We start from the raw sequence: 20,756 nt of genomic DNA on the forward strand, positions 1-20,756 counted from the left end.
AATAACGGAACTAAACAAAAAAAGGGGATACAGAAGAATGTCCATTTTGTATCTGTGTATTCAAAATGGTTAGGATAGATATAGTTACATTCTCTTAATGAATAGAGGGATTTGTTCTAATAGTGTTTGTAAATAGGTTATCATGTCCGCATCTTGTACATTAACCACTAGGAAGAATGTATGCAATGTGTTAATTATTGACTCTGTCCTACCAATTTTGTTTGAAACTGTCTCATTGCTATTTGTTTCTCAATAAAATTATGAAAAAAAAAAAAAAAAGAAAAGAAAAGCAACAACAACAAAATAAATAAATAAATGTAGACAGGAACACACACACGTAATTCTCTCTTAAACAAGGATGAATTGCCTGGGAACCTTGAGAATGTCTTCTTTCATTGAACATCCCATGACTGGAAGATGTACGTAATCAGAGGCATGGCGAAAGAATGGGGTAGGAATTTTAGCATTGAAGGGTATCAGAAAATGATTTGTGATTTTTATCACTTTTGGGATTATTCATAAAATATATAAAGGAACGTATGTAAATAAATATTTGGAAATTCATGGGCCTGCCTGAATCTCACATTAAAAAGACGTCTTTTTTGAGATGCTTTTGAAAGATGAAGCAATAAATGCTTCTATTCGAGGCACAGATTTCCTGTCAGTGTCCATAAGATAAGCAATATATTTTCCTCTTCATACAATATGTCATATGGCAAGAATTCTGTTTGTCCACAAATACTATATGAGTATTATTGTTTTTTTCCCTCTCAGTATATTCCTGACATTCTAATCTATGTGGAAGTAAATTTTAGAATAAAAGCTATATTTTTAAAAAAGCTATAGTTTGACAGTTAATGTAAGAATGTTAGCAAATGTAACATGAGTTCTAAGTTATAATATTGCTACTATTATCTCTTTTTTACTATTATTTCTTTTAATGGAACTTTATTATCTTGTGAGGCTAAAGAAACTGAAATTCCTTTAAACTCTAAAGAGATAAGGGGGTTTTAGCATGAACATTCTAGGTTATCTCTAGAATTCATATAGACAGAAAGGACAGGTGTGCTCAGCACAGCACTGGGCAGGAGACAAGGTGGCTTCTCATGAAAGCTCTCTTTCTCCACCCTCCTCGAGCTCTCTCTCAGTTCTCATTTTCACCTCTCATGTTATACTTAAACTCGTTCTGCTTGCTTATCACATACATGTCCCAGCAAGCCCAAATCTAAAAATTTTCAAGCTCCAGAAACTAGCTTTTAAGCTCTATGTCTTTTAGTTTAAACTTTCAAGAGAAGAATGTGATCAGTACAGTGGATAGGCCAGAAGTCCTCCAGTGATCGCTATCTGGGTTATGACCTTCGAGAAGCCTGGTAATAAGGAGCCCATCTTTCAGTTAAGACTGGGATTTGGCAAGAACCAACTGCACAGCACCTATGACCAGGGCACAAGGTATGACTTTGTGGCACTTTATCGCAGCACCTTGCTCAATGTTCTGGAAAAAATCCTCACATTTGATGCTGCCTGGGAAGTCTACAGAAGGATCAGTTACAGGGTTGTTTCTAAAGTGATTTTTTTATCTTAGAAAAAAATAAACAAATAACAAGGACAAAGACAAAAATAAAGCAATATAAAATAAAAAGTATTTCAAAACAGGACTAGAAAATTAACAATGGCCTTTTGGTTCTGCTGATCCACGGCCTAAAAGGCAGTCACGGTACCCAGCTAGAATGGCATGATTCTGAAGTCCCACTTCCACAAAGACTGGCAGCGGCGTGTGGCTACGTGGTTCAATCAGCCAGCTCGGAAGATCTGCAGGCTCAAGGCCCAATAGGCAAAAGTGCGCCACATCGCCCCACGCCCTGCATCCGGACCCATTCGGCCCATCGTGCTCTGTTCCACAGTGCGATACCACACCAAAGTCTGAGCCACCAGGGACTTCAGTGTGAAGGAGCTGCGGGTGGCTCGTATTTATAAGAAGGTGGCCCGGACCATTGGCATCTTGGTGAACACAAGGTGGCAGAACAAACCCACCTAGTCCCTGCAGGCCAATGTGCAGTAGCTAAAAGAGTACCGCTCCAAGCTCATCCTCTTCCCCAGGAAGCCATCGGCCCCCCAAAAGGGAGACAGCTCTGCTGAAGAACTCAAGTTGGCCACCCGGCTGACAGGACCAATGATGCCCATCAAGAACGTCTACAAGGAGAAGGCCAGCATCATCACAGAGGAGAAAAGAGCTTCAAGGCATTTGCCCGTCTGTGCATGGCCTGTGCCAACACCCAGCTCTTTGGCATCCGGGCAAAGAGAGCCAAGGAAGCTGTAGAGCAGGATGTTGAGAAGAAAAAAATAAAACAGTGTTGGGATCTTGTAATAAATGCTGAGAACAGTTAAAAAAAAAAAAGAAAAAAAATTAACAATAGTCGTTATACTACACATTTATGATTCTTAAAATCCTTGAATTCTAAGCACGTTGACATTTATTGGGCTTTTTACCTGAGTGGCCTACTTTTACCAATGAATTGCCTCATTAAAGAGCAAATATGAGGGCCGGCCAGATAGCTCAGCAGACTAGAGCACAGCAGTTGAGGTTCGATCCCCGGCATGACCCACCCGCAGGGCACACTGAGACTGGGCATGGTGGTGTGCACCTGTAATCCCAGTGTTTGGCAGGCTGAAAACAGGAGAAGCACTATGAGTCCAATCTAGTGAGACCCTGTAGATACTGCCCTAAAATACAAAAAAAAAAAAAAAAAAAAAGCAAAGATGAGTTCCCAAATTTAGAATGAGAGGTGATTAGTGAACTATTCTCAAAAGCGATGCCATGATTTCCCATGACACACTTAATCTATATGGAATAATCAGTACCAGTAGTAACAGAAGGCTACATTTGTGTCTTTTCCTTAACTGGCCAAAGATAATATCACTACATCAGAAGCTTGTAGGAGCTAGAAGCTAGGTATGTTGATAAACACCTACTGTCGCAGCACTCTGAGGACAGAGGCAAAAGGATCACAAGCTCAACTCCAACCTGAGTAATTTAGCAAGACCGTGTCTCAAAATAAAATCTAGAAAAAGTTCTGGGGATGTAGCTTAGTGTGAAGCCATGGGTCCAATCCTCAATACAAAAGGGGGGAGGATGTTGCTGGAAACATACTTAACAGTTCTGACACTCCAGAATTTATCAGTTCTCATGAAGCAAGGACAGGTAACCATGTGCTATCCAAGTGTGGAAAAAATTCCCTGCAATAAATCTCTTAATGTATATTGACAACTGCTTTTGATTATCTGACTTAAAAGGCAACTACATAATTATCAAAATAGCCTTAAGAGGGACTATATTTAGCCCCACTGACAAATCAGGAAACTGAGATAAAGAAACATTGAACAACTTGCCAAAGAAACCCAGCTCCTAAATAATAAAGCTGAAATTTAAATTGAAGCAACTTGATACATGAACTTAAGGTTGTCACACTCTATTCACAGCCTCTTAGAATAGTTCTAGGTGATCCTACTTATATGGACAGAGCTTAAGACAATCACAAAAGAACTAAAACTCAGCATGACTTCAGAGTACCTTTTTACATTTATTTTTAAAATTAAATTTTTATTAGTACATATTTACAGTACATGATGAGTATCTTTATTGTGGGCATCTGGCGCAGTACAGAATATATCTTCATTCTTTTTCAACCCCTTTTTTTTCCCTCTTTCCATCTTGTGGCACTTTTGCTTTCATTTTGGACCACCTAAATTTTCCAAACAGACACAGATAGTCCTGATTTGAAATATGGTTCTAAGGGGACATGAGTGGCATCTATCCTTCTAATTCAGGGGATCCAACTTCTGAATGTCCTCAGAATAGGTTCTAGAAAGCTCCAGGCACATGGGTTTCCAGGCATATGATTTAGTATACTCTACTGGAAAGAATTATTTGGAAGTCTGAAATAAAATTTACAGAAACAGGTAATAGACAACAAATCTGATTATTCTGGCACATAAATGAGTTAAATTGAAATACTTTTATATGTGTGTGTATGCTGGAGATTGAACAGATTCTTACGCATATAAGCAGCACTCTACCACTAAGCTACATTGCCTCCTGCATAAGTACATATATTTTTTCCTCTTTTTAGAACTGAACTGAACTCAAAGCCTTAGCACAGAGCTATATCACTATATCCCCCGTTCTTTTCAATTTATTTTAAATTTTAAGACAGGTGTAAGTTGTCTAGGTTGAGGTATAGCTTTCAATTCTCCTGTCCCAGTTGCCTAGAGTGACAGGATTATAGGCATATGCCACCACATCTAGCTTAATGTCAATATTCTTATTAGTTACATACTTTTTTCTGGTACATCCTTATGTAATACAAGTCAAAGAATGTTATACTATGAGGATACAATCTTTTACCAAGGCAATTTGGTGGTAAAGATGCTCCTATACTTAGGACAGGGTCACATTCCAAGAAACACATCATGAATTGAGTATGTTATAAATAAAAAAACGTATTTTAAAACATCTAACCTACCAAACATTCTAGCTTAGTCTAACCTACCTTAAACATCCTGAGGAAATTTTTGTTTGTAGGTGAATATTCTATTGGCATCTAAATACTATAGGTGTTTGAATTCAACTAAACAATCTAACACTGTCTAGCAGTCTATAATATTAGTGGGTTATCCTCAGAAGTTATTGATTTGAGCCTTTTACAGCTCATCGTATTTATATGGCTTTACTTTATATAAAATTTATCTTTCTTTCTTTTTTCTTTTCTTTTTGGTGGAATCGGGGATTGAACTCAGGCCCTTGTGCTTGCCAGGGAAGCACTTATTCCCCTGAGCCATCTCCTCAGCCCATCCTGAGGAAATTTATACTAGCCTGTAGCTTGGCAAATCATTTGAAGTCAGTTCTGTAATGAAGTGTTGAATATTTCATGTAATATATTTAATATTTTTTACTGAGAGTAAAATACATGGTTGTATGAACACACTTTCACGAGACTCTAAAGTCAAGAAAGCATAAGTTGAATCATTATGGAGTACTGTCTATATATATGGTCTTACATATCTAAGTAGTTTTTGTTCCATTAATTCCACTGCTAAGAGTTTAACATAAGGTGATCATCAGTGATGGTTCATAAAAATGCAGGTATAATATCTTATCACAACACTGTTTATGACAGAAACAAACTAGAAACAAGCTAGACATTTGACAATAGAAATATTAAAGTTTGGTATGCCTACATAATAGAGTATCATGAAAAATCATGTTATGGGAAATGTTTACAAACTATTGCTCTGTGGAGAAAAGACTTATATGCTATATCCCAATTACATTTTCAAAGAGTACATCAAATATGCACAGAAAAAAGATTGGACTATGAATTTGCCAACTGTAATTATTGGATTGTTAGTGATTTTAACTTTTTATTGGTGACTTTACAAACTTTAAGCAATAAATATTTTTGTAATCAAAAATTTAAACCATAGCTTAAAAGAAATGAGAAAAAAACATGCATGATATAATTAAATAAAAATAATTTAAAAACAGTATATTCCTTAGCCTTGTTATAAGTATCTACTTGAAATCAGAAAACATTAAATGCAACAGCACCATGGTATGTTATACACATGTATTAACCCCCCAAAAGAATGTACATATCAAGTATTATAAATGTACACTAATTAAAAAAATTTAACATTAATTAACTATGGTTAGATAGGATTACAATGATTTTCTTTTCAAAATTTTTATAATGCATAATTCTGCTTCATAAACAGAACAAATATGATTTCTTTTAAAAGTTATTTTTTGAAAAAGCAATAATATCAAAGGAAAAGTATTATCTTGCAGAAATAGCTTTAGATTGAGGGGATGTTTGTCCTTTAGATAAAATGCTGCTCTGAAAAGTTTAAGATGATCAAAACTTTCCTTCAATTCTTTTTTTTTTTTAATGTATTTAGTACAGGGTCTACAGGGTCTCACTACACAGATCAGACTCGTAGTGATTCTCCTGTTTTCAGCCTCCCAAGTGCTGAGATTATAGGTACACGCCACCACACCCAGTCTCAGTCACCTCTCAGTGCGCCCTGGGGCAGGACAGCATGGCATGCCAGGATCGAACCTCAGGTCCCTGAGTTTGCCTAAACAGGCACTTTAGTCCACTAAGCTATCTAGCTGACCCTTTCCTTTCATTCTTTTATTTTCTTAATTGCCAGAGGGTATTAATTCTCAATCTTTTTGTCCCAAATGAAGGAGAACCATACTGAAGGGAACCCTTGAATTCTAGGTTCCTCATGCAGTCACAAATGGTATACAAGGGACTTCTCTGTGTCCACTCAGATGAGATCAGATGCAGCAAAAATCTGCAAAGGGCGGGTATTGTTCATGTAAGAAGCCCCTAATCAATAAGGAAGCTACCAATTCTGGAACTGTATTCCTGGGACCAGGCCTGATTTTGGGTTTTGAGAAAGGTTTTATATGAAGAGACAAGACTGATTTCTGACCAAGAGTTTACTATTGATGAGATGGGATGCAATTATAATACAGAGTGACTTTTTACCAATATTGTCCAGACTAAGATTCTCCCAGGAATTAGTATGCTTTTGATGTTTATAGTCCTAATCAACACATTTAAGGAACATGGTATATACTATTCTGATAAGGGGAAAGATTTAAAGTACAGTTGTACAAGGATATTTATTAGTTACAGTAAAACCATAACCTACAAATAAACTAAGAGCTGCAATGATGCATACAAAGTTCACTCAACTAAAGGCTCTTTAATATAGACTTTGTAAGTAAATATTTCTAAGTTATACTATATCAAAGTAAAGAACTAATATAAAATATAACTCATGGGAAAGAGAAAAGAATTAGGAATAAAAAATTTAAAGGCCAGGACTTCCATGTGCTCCCTTGACTACTGGGAATTGGGTAGCCACACACGTCATCTTGCGAAAAAGTAATAAGCACAGGACCAGCTGCTGTCCCAAAGTTCACAGCCTATTGATAGTTTAATTAGAAAAAAACTCAGAGAAGCCCCTACCAAAGGTAGTGACAGACCGGTTGATAAAACTTTTCAATTACCCAACTGATACTGTGTATTTCATTTCATTCCCATCACACTGGGAGGAAATGCTAAAGTCATGTTTCTTAAGACTACAATAAAACAATGCAATGTATAATCTCTGCAAGATGACATAAAATCTTAATAATCCTTTCATATTTTCCATTTACAAAAGGACTTTCCCTCCACATATCTGGTACACACTTCAATTTTTCACCTTGTTTACAGTACTATGGATGTTACAGCAAAAGTAATGTTTCTCTTACAGTTTACAAAGCATTCTGCCAGAAAGTAATTACACATGAGCACAGTTTATAGAAATACAGGAATTCAAACATATGGGAAGGAAAATGCTACAGAATTACAGTAGTTAAACTAAGCCCAGCAGAGCAGATCATTTGATAGAAATATTTAGAGAGGAGAAAAGCAAAACAAATTGAATCTTTTGCTTCTGGTTATTCTACTTAAAACTGTAAGTGATAAAAAAAAAATGGTAAACTGCCAAAACAAAATCCTCAACATCTTTCTTAGATCAGCAACAGAGTTCCAATGCAGAGAAGCAAGGTCCCTTTAAATTCTTAGTGATAAAATGACCCTATAAGTTTAGCATAATCAACTCTTAATTCTCAGTGTACTGAACTATGTTTTACAAATACTCCATTCTACATGTTGAGTTTGAGTGCTTCCTTAGTATTTCAAGCCACACTATGTGAAAGGGGTTGTAATGGGCCCCACTAATCATAGAACAGTACCACAGCAATGCAAAGCTATCCTGAGATCGGGGAGGAGACAAACCATTCAGGGCATATAAAAATCTGAAACTTAAAGTGATTATGAATGAGAATGGAAATTTTGAGGAAAATTCTATCTAGGAAGAAACAACAAAGGTTTCTGAACACACCTACACATGAGGATACAGACATGTTTTCTATAGCATCATAATTCCAACTATAATGGACTGGAACCAACCTAAATACTGCTGATAAGGGACTGGTTAAATAAAATTATAATACAGCTACATTGAAATTTTTTATGTAGTTGTTTGAAAAACAATAAAGTGGAAACTGACATGGTAAGCCTGTAATCAAGAAAGGTAAAACTGGCAGAAATAAATATGGGTTACTATATAAACATACACTACATACACATGGACCAGACATTGAACCACCAGACTACTAAAGGAAAAAAATTGCTTTCATACATTATTTGTGTAACTTGGAAGTGGCAAAAGAGATGAAGATCCAGAGCAAGCTGCTTCTAGCAAAGGATAACACGGGAGCAGACCTATGAGTAGAATTAAAATGGAAATAGTGTTTGTGTTCTTTCCTGAATGTTCTTGACTATTTCTTCCTTTTTATTCTCCTGCTTCAGGAACGGATTTCACAAAATGGTATGGTTATGCTGTAAAAATATCTTTATTGGTGCTACAGGATTCAAGAAGGTTTTCCTGAGGTACTTTTAAAAAGTTATGACTATTTCCAGTATTTTAAAAAGTGTAGATAATACTGCAAAGTCTGTAACTCAGCTTAAGAAATAAAACAGCATAGCTAACGAAGTTCCTGGGTATTCTTTTTGATCCATTCCACTGATAATCGATACCCTACATTCACTAATTATAATTTCCATGCACGTTTTTATACTTTAATACATATAGGTAATCACAGAAGCCCACAATAAATAATAGAATGCATTGGGCCATATGGTCCCATTTTGCAACAATTCTGCTGTTAGGAGGTGAAAGCAGCCATGGACAATATGCAGACAAATGGGCAACTTGAGTTTCTACAAAACCACTCAGAAACAGGTGGCAGTTAGATCTGGCCAACTCACTGATCTCTGCAATATAGAACTGGTGTAATACCATACCTATCTTCCTACAACCATTTAAAAAAAAAATCAGCCAAAACTATATTTCTGAGGGTCATCTGTTATCACATAGATCTGTAGTTCCTTTAATCCAAACAATGCTGGTCTGAACTGACAAAAGATGTTCTGCCAAATTTTGATCAGTCTTCAGAACCTTCTACTTGGCTCATTTGTGCACTTCCTTACACAATCCAGTTTTAGAACAGTGCTAAGTCAGAGCTCTAGCGAGAGTCCTCCCATCCTCAATATCTAGTCACCTAGGTATCTAATCCAGGTCGGTCCTCACCCTCCACCATCTCCACTCCTACTTCCCATGTCTGAGCATCATGGCCTATCGTCAGTGTCTCAGTTATTTTTCTCTCATTGCTGGAACAAATACCCAACACCCAAAACGAGGGAACGATAAGTTTATTTAGCTCACAGTTAGTGGAGGTTTCAGTCCATACTTGGCTGGCTCCAAGGCAGAGAGCTACCTTCCATGGTGGCAGAAAACAGCAAGAGAGGAAGTCTGTCTCTTTGTCTCTCTTACATTGTATTTAGGCTATATGCCCCAGGCTAGGTGCAGTACTCACACCCATAATCCCAGTGAATGATGAGTTAATCTCAAACTCTAGAAGTCCCCACTCCATGACTGCATGAGGTTTTTTGGGGGGCAACTAGCCACAAACTGTAACAGTCAACAAGAATTTTGTAGTTTGCCATGTGTGGTGGCACATACCTGTAATCCCAGCATTGGGAAGGCTGAAACAGGATTGCTGTATGTTTGAGGCCATCCTGGGCTACACAGTGAGCTAAAGCCCAGGCTAACTATAAAGCAAGACCCTGCCATAAAAAACAAAACCAAAAACAAAAAACTTGTTCTTTGTTTTGGCCAGGCTCCCCTTAACCGCTGATCTTTCTCCTTAGGTTTTCTACCTACTGTTCCTACTCTGCTTTTTGACTATAAATTCTCACTTGTCTGTGCTATTATTAAAAGTTGGGCCCAATGTCTGTCCCCTATAGCAAAATCTCACTGTGATGATCCCTAAATCTGTTCCATGGTCTTAAAGAAAGTCCTCCTGACTGCTGTACCAAGTAACGTACTCTCACGCCTACTTGGCATCAGTCTTTGCAGTTTCTGTGCCATCTCAATGAAAGTAAAATGGTATTATTGGGTGAGCACTTTGGTGGGGGGCAATGCTGGGGCCTCATTCTTGCTGCACAAGGCCTCAAGTACTGAGCTGCATCCCTAGCCAGTGCATATCTTTTTTTCCCCATAATTTTATTGAGAAACAAATAGCAATGAGACAGTTTCAAATCAAACTGGTAGGACAGTTTCAATAATTAACACATTGCCTACATTCTTCCTAGTGGTTATTTGCTGTACAAGATGTGGACATGATATCCTATTTACAAACACCATCAGAACAAATCCCTCTATTCATTAAGAGAATGTAACTATATATCTATCCTAACCATTTTGAATACACAGATACAAATCCGACATTCATCTGTATCCCCTTTTTTTTGCTAAGTTCTGTTATTTGAATATTATAGGTGTGTTAACTCAGCAAAATATTCTAAAAGAGTCCAGTAGTTCATAATAGTATTAGGTCTTCTGCTTCACCGGCAATGTCAGAAATTGTTAACCTGAGTCCCCTATTGCTCAACATAACAGCATGGCTTTACTTCTTTTTTTTTTTTTTTTTTTTTGGCTTTACCTCTTATACTTCATTTTCATACTTTTCTGCTGAATGGTTAAGACCAAGATAAAGCAAGACCTATGCAACAAGACTTGTAGCTTCTGGGTCTGATAAGGTCAGTGAAATCCCCTCAGGATTTATCCTGAGATCCTGTACCTCAGATTGTAGAACCTTTGTCAGTGTCAGCCACATGGATGAGTCATGGCCATTGCTTGGCCAATGTGCTCTCTGTGAAAGCTTGAGAGAATGTTTTCTCCCCATGTGACTCTCCTTAGGCACACTCTACATCATCGATCACTTTCCTCTTTGGCCCCATAATCTCCTTGATCAGAAAATTTGAGACACTACTGAGTGACATGATGTTACAGTACAAATTATCATATGTCCTGAGTCTTAATTGACCTTGGAAGGCTAGGGCCAAAATGTTGGCTTTCCTTGCGGCCCTCCTTTTTCTCTAACTTTGGTCTGCAAACTTAGGTTGTTAACCCTCCAGAAGAGAAGTTTATTGTTATTACCATACAACCTAGACTGTTAAGCTTAAGCTCACTATCTGTCTGAATATCAAACATCTTAGGCAAACATGGGATAGGTATTTTTCACCAAGTATTGATATGTTGAACTTTAAGTTCTAGAGGATGAAATTAAAGAAGCAAATAAATGTACGAAAAAATGCTCCACATCACCAGCCATCCACGAAATGCAAATTAAAACAACATTGAGATATCATCTCACCCCAGAAAGAATGCCTATCATAAAGAAATCACCCAACAACAAATGTTGGAGAGGCTGTGGGGAAAAAGGAACCCTTCTCCACTGCTGGTGGGAATGTAGACTGGTGCAACCATTATGGAAAGCAGTGTGGAGACTCCTTAGAAAACTTGGACTGGAATCCCATTTAAACCAGCGATTCCTCTACTGGGAATTTTCCCGGAGGATCTGAAAACATTATATCATAGTGATATATGTGTGCCTATGTTCATAGCAGCACAATTTGCGATAGCCAAAACTTGGAAACAACCAAGACGCCCATCACCTGAGGAATGGATAAAAAAGATATGGCATATCTTAATATTGGCAAGGCAAATAATCTTTTCATATTTTAATTGGTTAGGTTTTATCTTATGTGACTCTTGCCACACTTTACTGCATTGTCTTTTTCTTTCTTAAATACAGTACTCTGGACACTAACTTTTATTGTATATGTGCACTGCATAGACATGACTTTCCTTCTTACATGCTTTTGATATATTCAGATACTTAAATTTTAAATTTTCTCTCAAATTCACTAATCTTTTTCTTTATGCCTTGTATTTGAGCTCATTCCCCTGCCCTGAAGCCATATATTCATAGACCTTTCTTCTTCTGCTGCTTCTATTTTTCTGAGACAGGGTTTTGCTATGTAGTTCACACTGGCATTGAACTCACTACATAGCCAGCCTGGCCTCTAACCATCGCAATCCTCCTGCCTCAGCCTCCTGAGTACTAAGTAGGATTACAGGCACATACCACCATGTCTGACCTCTTAGATGTTTCTTGAAAACATTTTAGTTCCTTTACTTTCATATTTTCGATTATATCATAAAATAAAATTTAGGAGTTTTAAAAACTTGAATGATCAATTATTCCACCATCATTTGTACATGGTGCCATTTCTCTCACAGATCTTAATGTCAGTTCTATCATTTCATAATACAGATCTGTACATAGCCATCCATGCTTATTAGGTGATTCTTTTATGTATATGCTGACAAAACAGTGTCTTATCAGAGGCTTTTTTCCTTTCTTGGCCTTTAATATATTGCCTTGGCTATTTTTGCTCTTACTTATAATCATTGTGATGAATTTTTAATTTTTGTGATTTTTAAAATAAAAATTTTGCATCAATCAGAGGTGGCTGGCTAATACTAACATTCTGTTGTATTTCTTTTTTTATTAAAACGATTTTTTAAAAAGTCTTTAATTTGTTTATTTGGTACAGGGTCTTGCTATTCAGCCTGGACTCATAGTGATCCTCTTTAGAATCATTATGATGAATTTTTAATTTTTCTGATTTTTAAAATAAAATTACACTGATTTTCGTGAATGGCTGTGACAGATGGTTATAGAGATTTTTGGGAGCCAGCCATGGATGGTGGCGCATGCCTGTAATCCCAGCACTCCTAAGGCTGAGGTAGTAGGATTGCTGGGAGTTCAAGGCCAACCTGGGCTAAATAGTGAACTCAAGGCCAGCCTGAATTATGCAGTGAGACTCTGTCTCAAAAAATGAAAAGACTAAGGAGACCAAGATTCAAGTGATAAACTCTAAGAAATATAAGATTTAAGATTCTTTGCCCTCGAGTGCTTTCTATTTTTGATGCTGCAAGTTATTTTCTTACAGTAGATAAAACATTTGAGATGAAGTAGCTAGTTACACAGACCTCACAAGTCACTGAAATCTATAAAGCTTGTGCTGTGGTAAAGAGTTCCTAATTTTCTATTCATGGCACTGATTGCCAGAGGACCTAACATTATCATCTGTAGCTCCCACTTTCCTCTAATTAGTTTCCCAAACTGCTATTTTATGGCATTTTAAAAATGCTATTAATAGCCATGTCTGAGACAGGAAGTTATGAATTCAAACAATAATTTAAATGACATATAAAATACATATCACCTTGAGTTTTATAATGTGCTTTAGAATATTGAGTCTGAGTAATATCATAGTAAAGTAACATGTCTAATTTAAATTCATAATTTCATAGGTGCTTCCTTTCTTAATTTATTTCCTCTTTTTGAGATGGGGTTTCACTATGCAATTCAGGTTGGCCTTGAACTCACTTTGTAGCCCAGGCTGGCCTTAAACTTGTAGTGATTGTTCTGCCTCAGCCTCCTGCCTTAACCTCCCAGGTGCTGGGACTATGGGTGTGTGCCACCACACCAAGCTTCACTGACATTTCTGTACATGAGCATTTCTCTTTTTTGTTGTTGTTGTTGTTGTTAGAATTCAACACTGGAAAGGGAGCCTCATGTACCCTAAGTACCTGCTCTATCACTGAGCTATACCCTCCAACCAAACATGCCTTTCTTGATACACTGTTTTTCCTACAGAAGAGCACTCTGGGGGACATCAATTTGTGAAGTGGTATGTTTAAATTAATAAATGTGGTATGTTTAAAATAATTCAGGAACATATTTCTGACTTCCACACTGACCAACCAGCAAGAAGCAAATAATTCTTTTTAGAAACACATCAAACCAAGTAATCAAGATACCCTTCAAGCCTCTTAACAATGCTTACAAAAGTACTTTCAGCTTGAGTTCTTTAGAGCAGCCCACATTTGATAAAACTTTTCCCTTAACTTGACAAGAGTTATGCCTCCTTATTTAGCACTGGAATGAAAGTAGAGGCAGACATCTCAGATTTATGCACCTCTTACTGAAAGCTATCAAAGTATTTGGCCTTGTAAAAAACACAAACAAGACAAATCTATTTCTCTTATCCTTGTGGAGCATCCAGTCCATTATTCTTCTTGCCAAGTGGCCTGAGGAGAACCAAAAAACATACTGAAATTAAGCGACTTTTATTTCTTTTTGCCTCACAGATGCAGCAGGTATTAACCTGCTAGATGATGTACTGTTGGCCTGGTGAGGACAGCCCTGCCTGCTGGAGGACAGGACAGTACACTGCCAGGCTCAGCAGACACCCTGCCAACAAAACAATGCTCTTTTCAAAACTCTTTTATTGCTTATGGGGCATTCTTCCTTATTGCTAGTCTAATAAACATACTTAATAATAGTCATAAGCAAGCTTTGGAAAGGCAGGTTCTTCCCAATTTGCAAGAGAAAAAACTTGACATTTCCCATTCCCTCCCTGAAATAGTTATTTGTTAATCTGTTAATGCTTCTTGTGGATCAGCTACTTTATTACTGCTAGAGTTACCAAGACTAACAGCACAGTTGTAGAGATTGGAAAGTATAAATTAGAGATGAAAGGGTAATCAGGACACTGAATGTGATGGTACATGCCTGTAACTCTAACATTCTGGGAAGCTGAGGCAGGAGGATGGCAAGTTTGAGCCCAGCCTGGGGAATTTACCAAGATCTTGTCTCAACTACAAAGAAAGTAAAAAGACTGGGAGATGCAGCTTGTGTGAAGAGTCTGGGTTCAATTTTCAACACTACAAAAGAAATAATAGACACATTTTTTAAAAAGGGGCTGGAGGGGCCGGGGAGATGGCTCAGTGTAATGAGCGCTTCCCTGGCAAGAGCAAGGGCCTGAGTTCAATCCCCAGTTCCGCCAAAATAAATAAATAAATAAATTTTAAAAAGGGGGGAGGCTGGGGATCTAGCTCAGTGGTAGAGTGCTCTTGGGTTTAATACATAATAAATCATCATCATACTCATATACCCTCAAGAGTAGCACAGGCACAGGCTGAAACAAAAATTAGCTCAAGACCTGATTGCGACCTTAGGCTACATAGACTCTCAGAGATTGGGCAGATAAGTACCAAACAATTGATGTTCCAAGAAGCCAAAGCTTTTTTTTTTTTTTTTTCCTGTTTTCAATTCTATCAAGAGTTGCAACAGAGACTCCCAAGAAATATTTATTGACTGAGCAAGGGGCTCAGCCATCCAGAATAGTGACTTACAGATGTGGGAACCTTCTCTTACTTTTACTCCCAGGCAGCTTGTTTAGCTTTCCTTGATGGGATTTGCTTACGGTGTAAATGATGTCACTCCATCTTTGCTTGGTTCTGAAAGGAAATTCTTCCTCATACTGTGCGTAAATTCAGCCCCGCAACATTCCACCCAAAGATCGGCATTCTGCGCTCTCAGACCTGATAAATACATGAACTGTCCCCTCACTGCCACTTACTTACTTTCTTTCTTTCTTTCTTTCTTTCTTTCTTTCTTTTTTTTTTTTTTTTGAGAAAGGGTTTTACTATGTAGTTCAGGCTGGCCTCAAACTCATGGGGATCCTCCTGCCTTAGCCTTCCAAGGGATGGAATTACAAGTGTGCATTATCACACCCAGCGTACCACTTTCTTCTTTGAAAACTTTAAGTTTTCAGAGAAGCTGAAGAAAACAATACAATTAAATAATATTTACTCTGGTACATGTACTGCCTCTATTCAATCACTAACAGTTTCCAATATGGCCTTCATCATTCATTCCTTCTGTTTCTACTCCTTTAATTATTTGAGAGTAGGTTCCAAACATTAGACTACATCTACTATGGCATTCCTATTCTACACCTAAGAGTGTATTTTTTTTTTTTTTTTTTGTAGAACCAGGTATTAAACTCAGGCCCTTGCACTTGCCAGGCAAGCACTTATTCTATTGTGCTATCTCCCTGGTCCTGAGTGTAATGTTAATAAGTACTATGTGAACCAAAATCCAGATCTAAATAAACTTTTCTGATTGTCCCCTCTTCAATTCTTTATTTTTTGAGATTTTTTTTTTTTACTCGCAGATTTATTTATTTTTTAAATGCACATAGTGCATTTGCTTGTCCAAATCTCTTTGGTCTCTTTTAAAATAATCTCTTAGCCTTAGTGTGTGTCAAGACAAACACAAAATACTTTATTTCATTTATTTATTTTTTACTTTCTAGAACTACTCTGTATGTGCTGGGTGTGTGTACCACTGATGCGTCATCTAGACACATACACTGCCAGCTTATCTTTCAAGGGATGGTGTCCACACTCCCGATCCCAATTCAACTGACAGACTAGAGGCTATCACTTGGCTGTGTGTTAGAGTTACTGGGAACCTGTTTCATATACATATTTTGAAGATTTGTTCCACACTACTGGGTAGACTTCCGGGAGCAGGACATGAGATTTTGTTTTTAAGCTCCCAACATGACATCAACAGAGCAATTTAGGGCATAGTGAGTTTTTCCAAGGTCTTATGAACTGGGAATTGGATACATTGTAAAAATCTTTTGTAGGACTAGCTAAGAAGTGTAATCTGAGAGCTCCCATCTTATATATATTATGTATTATACTTATTTCATGGTAAGCAAATGTATACAAATCCCTTCTGGGGGAAGGTGGAGGCAATTATAAAATTTTTGACTCATTATGAATTTATGAAGAGCTGTCTTCAAGATTTTTTCAACGTACTGCTTAAGTTACATTTCCCCACCTTTTTATGTTCTAAATGGTATTATAATTTATAATACTCAATTCATTTGAAACTTCAGTATGTCAAAATTTTTATAAATCTGGGTTTTATCATCCCAAGTTTTTTCCCCTACCCTTCCAACTTAAATATGCAATTATGTGTTCAAAGTTTTCTCTTAAGCAGCATTTTTGGGACTATTTTATATAAACTACTTTAAAATCAATCTTAAAAAGTGGATTATTTATGGGAGTTGACACAATTTATGTTTGCTGAAACTTACAAGATCACACACAAAGAGTAGTGAATTTTAGTATATACCCAAAATATATGCCTGAACAAAAAAAAAAAATCAGTCAATATTCTAAATATCCAGGTATATTTTATTCTCAGATTAGTTTTCACTAATTTTTTTGATAATTTCTGCAAAATGCATTTTTATTCTAGGTAATGGAGTTATCAGATATTTTACATTTTTATTTATTAAGGTCTTTGGCCAAGAATTTCTTTAACCAGTCAACCTAATGAACAAATTATTACAATTTTATCAGTTTCTACAATGCAAAAAATCCCAAAAAACAGAAAACTGACTGAACAAAGTGACACAATATGGAATAAGGAGGAATTATTATTAGAAAAATCACAATCTTTCATAGAATGAATTAACATTTCTATTATAGTTGGAGGGAGACAAGGGGAAGTAAAACAAACTAATATGTGCTATGTACATGTGCCAACCTCCCATGATGAATGTAATCATATGTACTGCACACATGTACTAAGAAAACTAAAAAAAATTTAAAAACATGTATCTAATTTAGTCTGTCAGTCTTACCTAGGAGAGAAAGACAGATTTTGACTTTCACAAGTTTGAAAACATTTTAAGGAGTATCTTCAGTACCGGTAAATATTGAATGAAATGCTTTTTGTGTAGGTATGAAGCTTTGACATACATAATCTTTCTGGACATTTGAAATTACTGAAAGAAGGGGCCAGCGAGATAGCTCAGCAGCGTAAGTGCCTGCCTAAAAGCACAAAGCTCCAAGTTTGATCCCTGGTATTGCAAAAGAAAAACAAACAAAAAAGTAGTACTTTCTGCCTGAAATTACTGAAAGAATGTAAAAGAATTCATGTGTGTCTCTGTGTGAATGTATTTTATAAGAAGTACAGAAAGAAATACAGGGGTTAGAGAGATAGCTCAGTGGTCTAAGTGCCTGCCTGGCAAGCACAAGGACCCAGGTTTGATCCATGGTACTGCATGCCCTGCCGGCTCTGAACTCCACGCTTGCCCTGCTAGCCTCTAAAACCGGGTGTGGTGGAGCATGCCTGTAATCCCAGCACTGGGGAGGCAGAAACAGGAGGATCACTATGAGTCCAGGCTGAATAGCAAGACCCTGTACCAAATAAACAAATTAAAGACTTTTTAAAAAAATCGTTTTAATAAAAAAAGAAATACAGCAGAATGCTAGTATTAGCCAGCCACCTCTGATTGATGCAAAGCAGAGTAAATGCTGTTTTTTTATTTTTTTGTAGTTTTAAAATTATTCTCTGAATTTCTATAGTGAGATACTGAGGTTCTGTTTTGTTTTGTTTGCAGTGTGGAAGACTGAACACAGTACATTCTAGACAAGTAGCTCTTAGCACTGAACTATTCTCTCTGGCCTATATTAGTTGTATAATTAGCAAAAGATCAATATACATTTATAAAATATTTATTAAAGAGAGAACAAAGTAAGTCACAAAAGGAAGCACATGAAAATCATCTTTTATGAATATGTATCTGTCACTGATAGGAATTCTACAAGTAAAACATGTCTTCCAAGTAGGCAATAATTTTATAAAGAAATTTTTTTTCAGAGAAGTAAAAGTATTTCCCTTGTGAAGCTTCTCTGAATGCCACAGAAAGTTCCAGTATACAGAAACTCTAGACAGGACACTTGTACTACTGCAGTGTTTTTCAAATAAGAAACTTTATACAGAATTATTAAATATTATAAATTCATACCTGGAAGAACGATGCTCTGGTTTATTTCGCTCGTTGCGATCTGCAAAGAAAGAAGACCGTTGTAAGTCAAATGCTCTTAAAAAGCTGTTGAAAAAAGTTCTTCAATACCATCTGGCACACCATTAGGTGTCACAAGGGAGCTGTGTCTTTCCCTGAACACTGTTCCTCCTTGGAGTAGAGAGGACTTGCTAGCAGGGAGGCAGAAAGGACATAATGAAGGACAGGAGCAGAAACTTTTTATAGTTTAAGATCATCTACTTGGGAAATGCTCTATTCACAAATACTATTTCACTTAAAAGATCTTTGCTTAAATACTTTGCCAAAACCAAAACAGATTTAGCTAGGAAAGGAAAGTAAGGAAACAGAAAAGCCACAGATTACTCAGCTCAAAAAAATCATTCCATGAATCATGGTTGGCGGAAGATTTTAACAGAATGGGGAGGGGGGAAGATGAGCAACCAGCTACAACATCTGCAAATACGCCAAAGCCAGAAGAACCTCACCCTTAACTCTCTATAATCCGGAATATACAGAAGTTGGATGTCAGTATTTCACTAGCAATTAGGTGTGATAACACACACACACACACACTCTCTCTCTCTCTCTCTCTCTCTCTCTCTCTCTCTCTCTCTCTCTCTTTTTGATTATCCACTGGGGGGAAAGCAGCTTTTGTGGGTAGAGACCAGAAGTGCTGAGTGTCTTGAAAAACATAGGGAACTCCCTGACCCAACAATTATTTCATACAACATATTAGAAGTGCTAAATGTGAGAAATCTTGTTGGAGGATACGAAATAAAAGCAGAGCTGCCTGACATTCAAAAGTGATTTTCTAGATTGCTACAAAATGCTATTAGCTAATTGGAAGACTATCAAATATAAGAAAAACCCAAAGCCCACACAAAGTCTTTGCTTATTTTTTGAGACAGAGTCTCAGTATGAAATTCAGGTTGGCCTTGAATTTGGGCGAGCAGCCCAAGCTGGCCTTGGACTCACAGTCATCTTCCTGCCTCACCCTGCCAAATGCTCTTGTTACAGACATGTATAACGATGCGTGGTAGTCTTAAAAATCTGAGTAATAATTTTCTAGTATATGCTTAATAATAAAAGACTAAAGTAAAAAACCATCAGTGTTTTGGAAGAATTAACAATAGAAAGCATTAGACAAACTACAATAGTCCTATGCAATTATTCTTACAAAAAACCATAAGGAATTTTACCAACATAGTTTCCTTGACTATCTTCTGAATTAGTATTAGCAAGTCAGAATTTAATGGTAAAGCCTGGATTAGACATTCTTTTTCATACTTAATTTTAGTGCTAGTAAAGCTGTATAAACATTATGACAAAAATGTACACTAAAAAGTCTAAAGAGAAATATGGACAAAAAAAGAAATAAAACTTACACATTAAATGTATGTACCAACTCTTGCTGAATGGTTAATAATAAAAAAATTTTAAAGCAAAAGTCAGGAAACAATTAAGACACTTTTCTGAAAGATTCACAATAAAACATGTTTATTTAAATATAACACTCTCCAAGTGCATAATGTTGATGCTTCTGGTTCTAATTTCTCTACACTGATTTAATATTACAACATCTTTTAAGACTTTGTCTTAATTTAGCATTGCTGCTCCCTTAAAGTCTGTAATCATTATACTATAATCATTTCAAAAAATCATTCCTCTCTTGGTTTTAGTCTATTAGTTTTGCTAACAAAAGACAGAAACTGGAGAGAGATCAGTCATCCTTGTGTAACAAAGCAGTAACTCTTACCTGTGGCTAAAGATGAACTAAAATTCTACCTACCCAGAATGTCATTTGCTGTGGCTGTGATCCTAGTTTCAAGTATATACTTAGGCAGAAGGGAGAAACAGAGGCATAATGCCTGTAAACAAGCCTCAGCATCCAAGGACTTCCTACAGGACCCACTCTGATTGGCAGATGTGTTGTGACCAGTCTGTCCAGCTGGAATGTCGCCACCCAGGAAGTAAATAGCTGGAAGCTCTCTTTCATTCGCAACAGGAAATTCTACAGTC

The 20,756-nt window shown here is 36.8% G+C and overlaps 1 protein-coding gene and 1 pseudogene across 3 annotated transcripts in view; one reads left to right on the plus strand and one right to left on the minus strand.

Annotated features, from left to right (window-relative positions):
* The window catches only part of Sh3d19 (SH3 domain containing 19), a 103,770-nt gene extending 84,737 nt beyond the window's left edge, over nucleotides 1-19,033 (minus strand). The window contains exon 1 of one of the 3 annotated variants that reach the window (XM_023723637.1): nucleotides 18,720-19,033. The gene's annotated coding sequence lies outside the window, so the exon portion shown is untranslated. The remainder of the gene's footprint in view (nucleotides 1-18,719) is intronic. The other 2 variants (XM_023723632.1, XM_023723636.1) reach the window with 2 other exon arrangements.
* Nucleotides 1,352-2,334, plus strand: LOC101562100 (annotated as a pseudogene).
* Nucleotides 19,034-20,756: the final 1,723 nt, after the last annotated feature.

Source organism: Octodon degus, unplaced genomic scaffold (genome assembly GCF_000260255.1).
Source record: "Octodon degus isolate 3935 unplaced genomic scaffold, OctDeg1.0 scaffold00101, whole genome shotgun sequence".
Classification (NCBI taxonomy): domain Eukaryota; kingdom Metazoa; phylum Chordata; class Mammalia; order Rodentia; family Octodontidae; genus Octodon; species Octodon degus.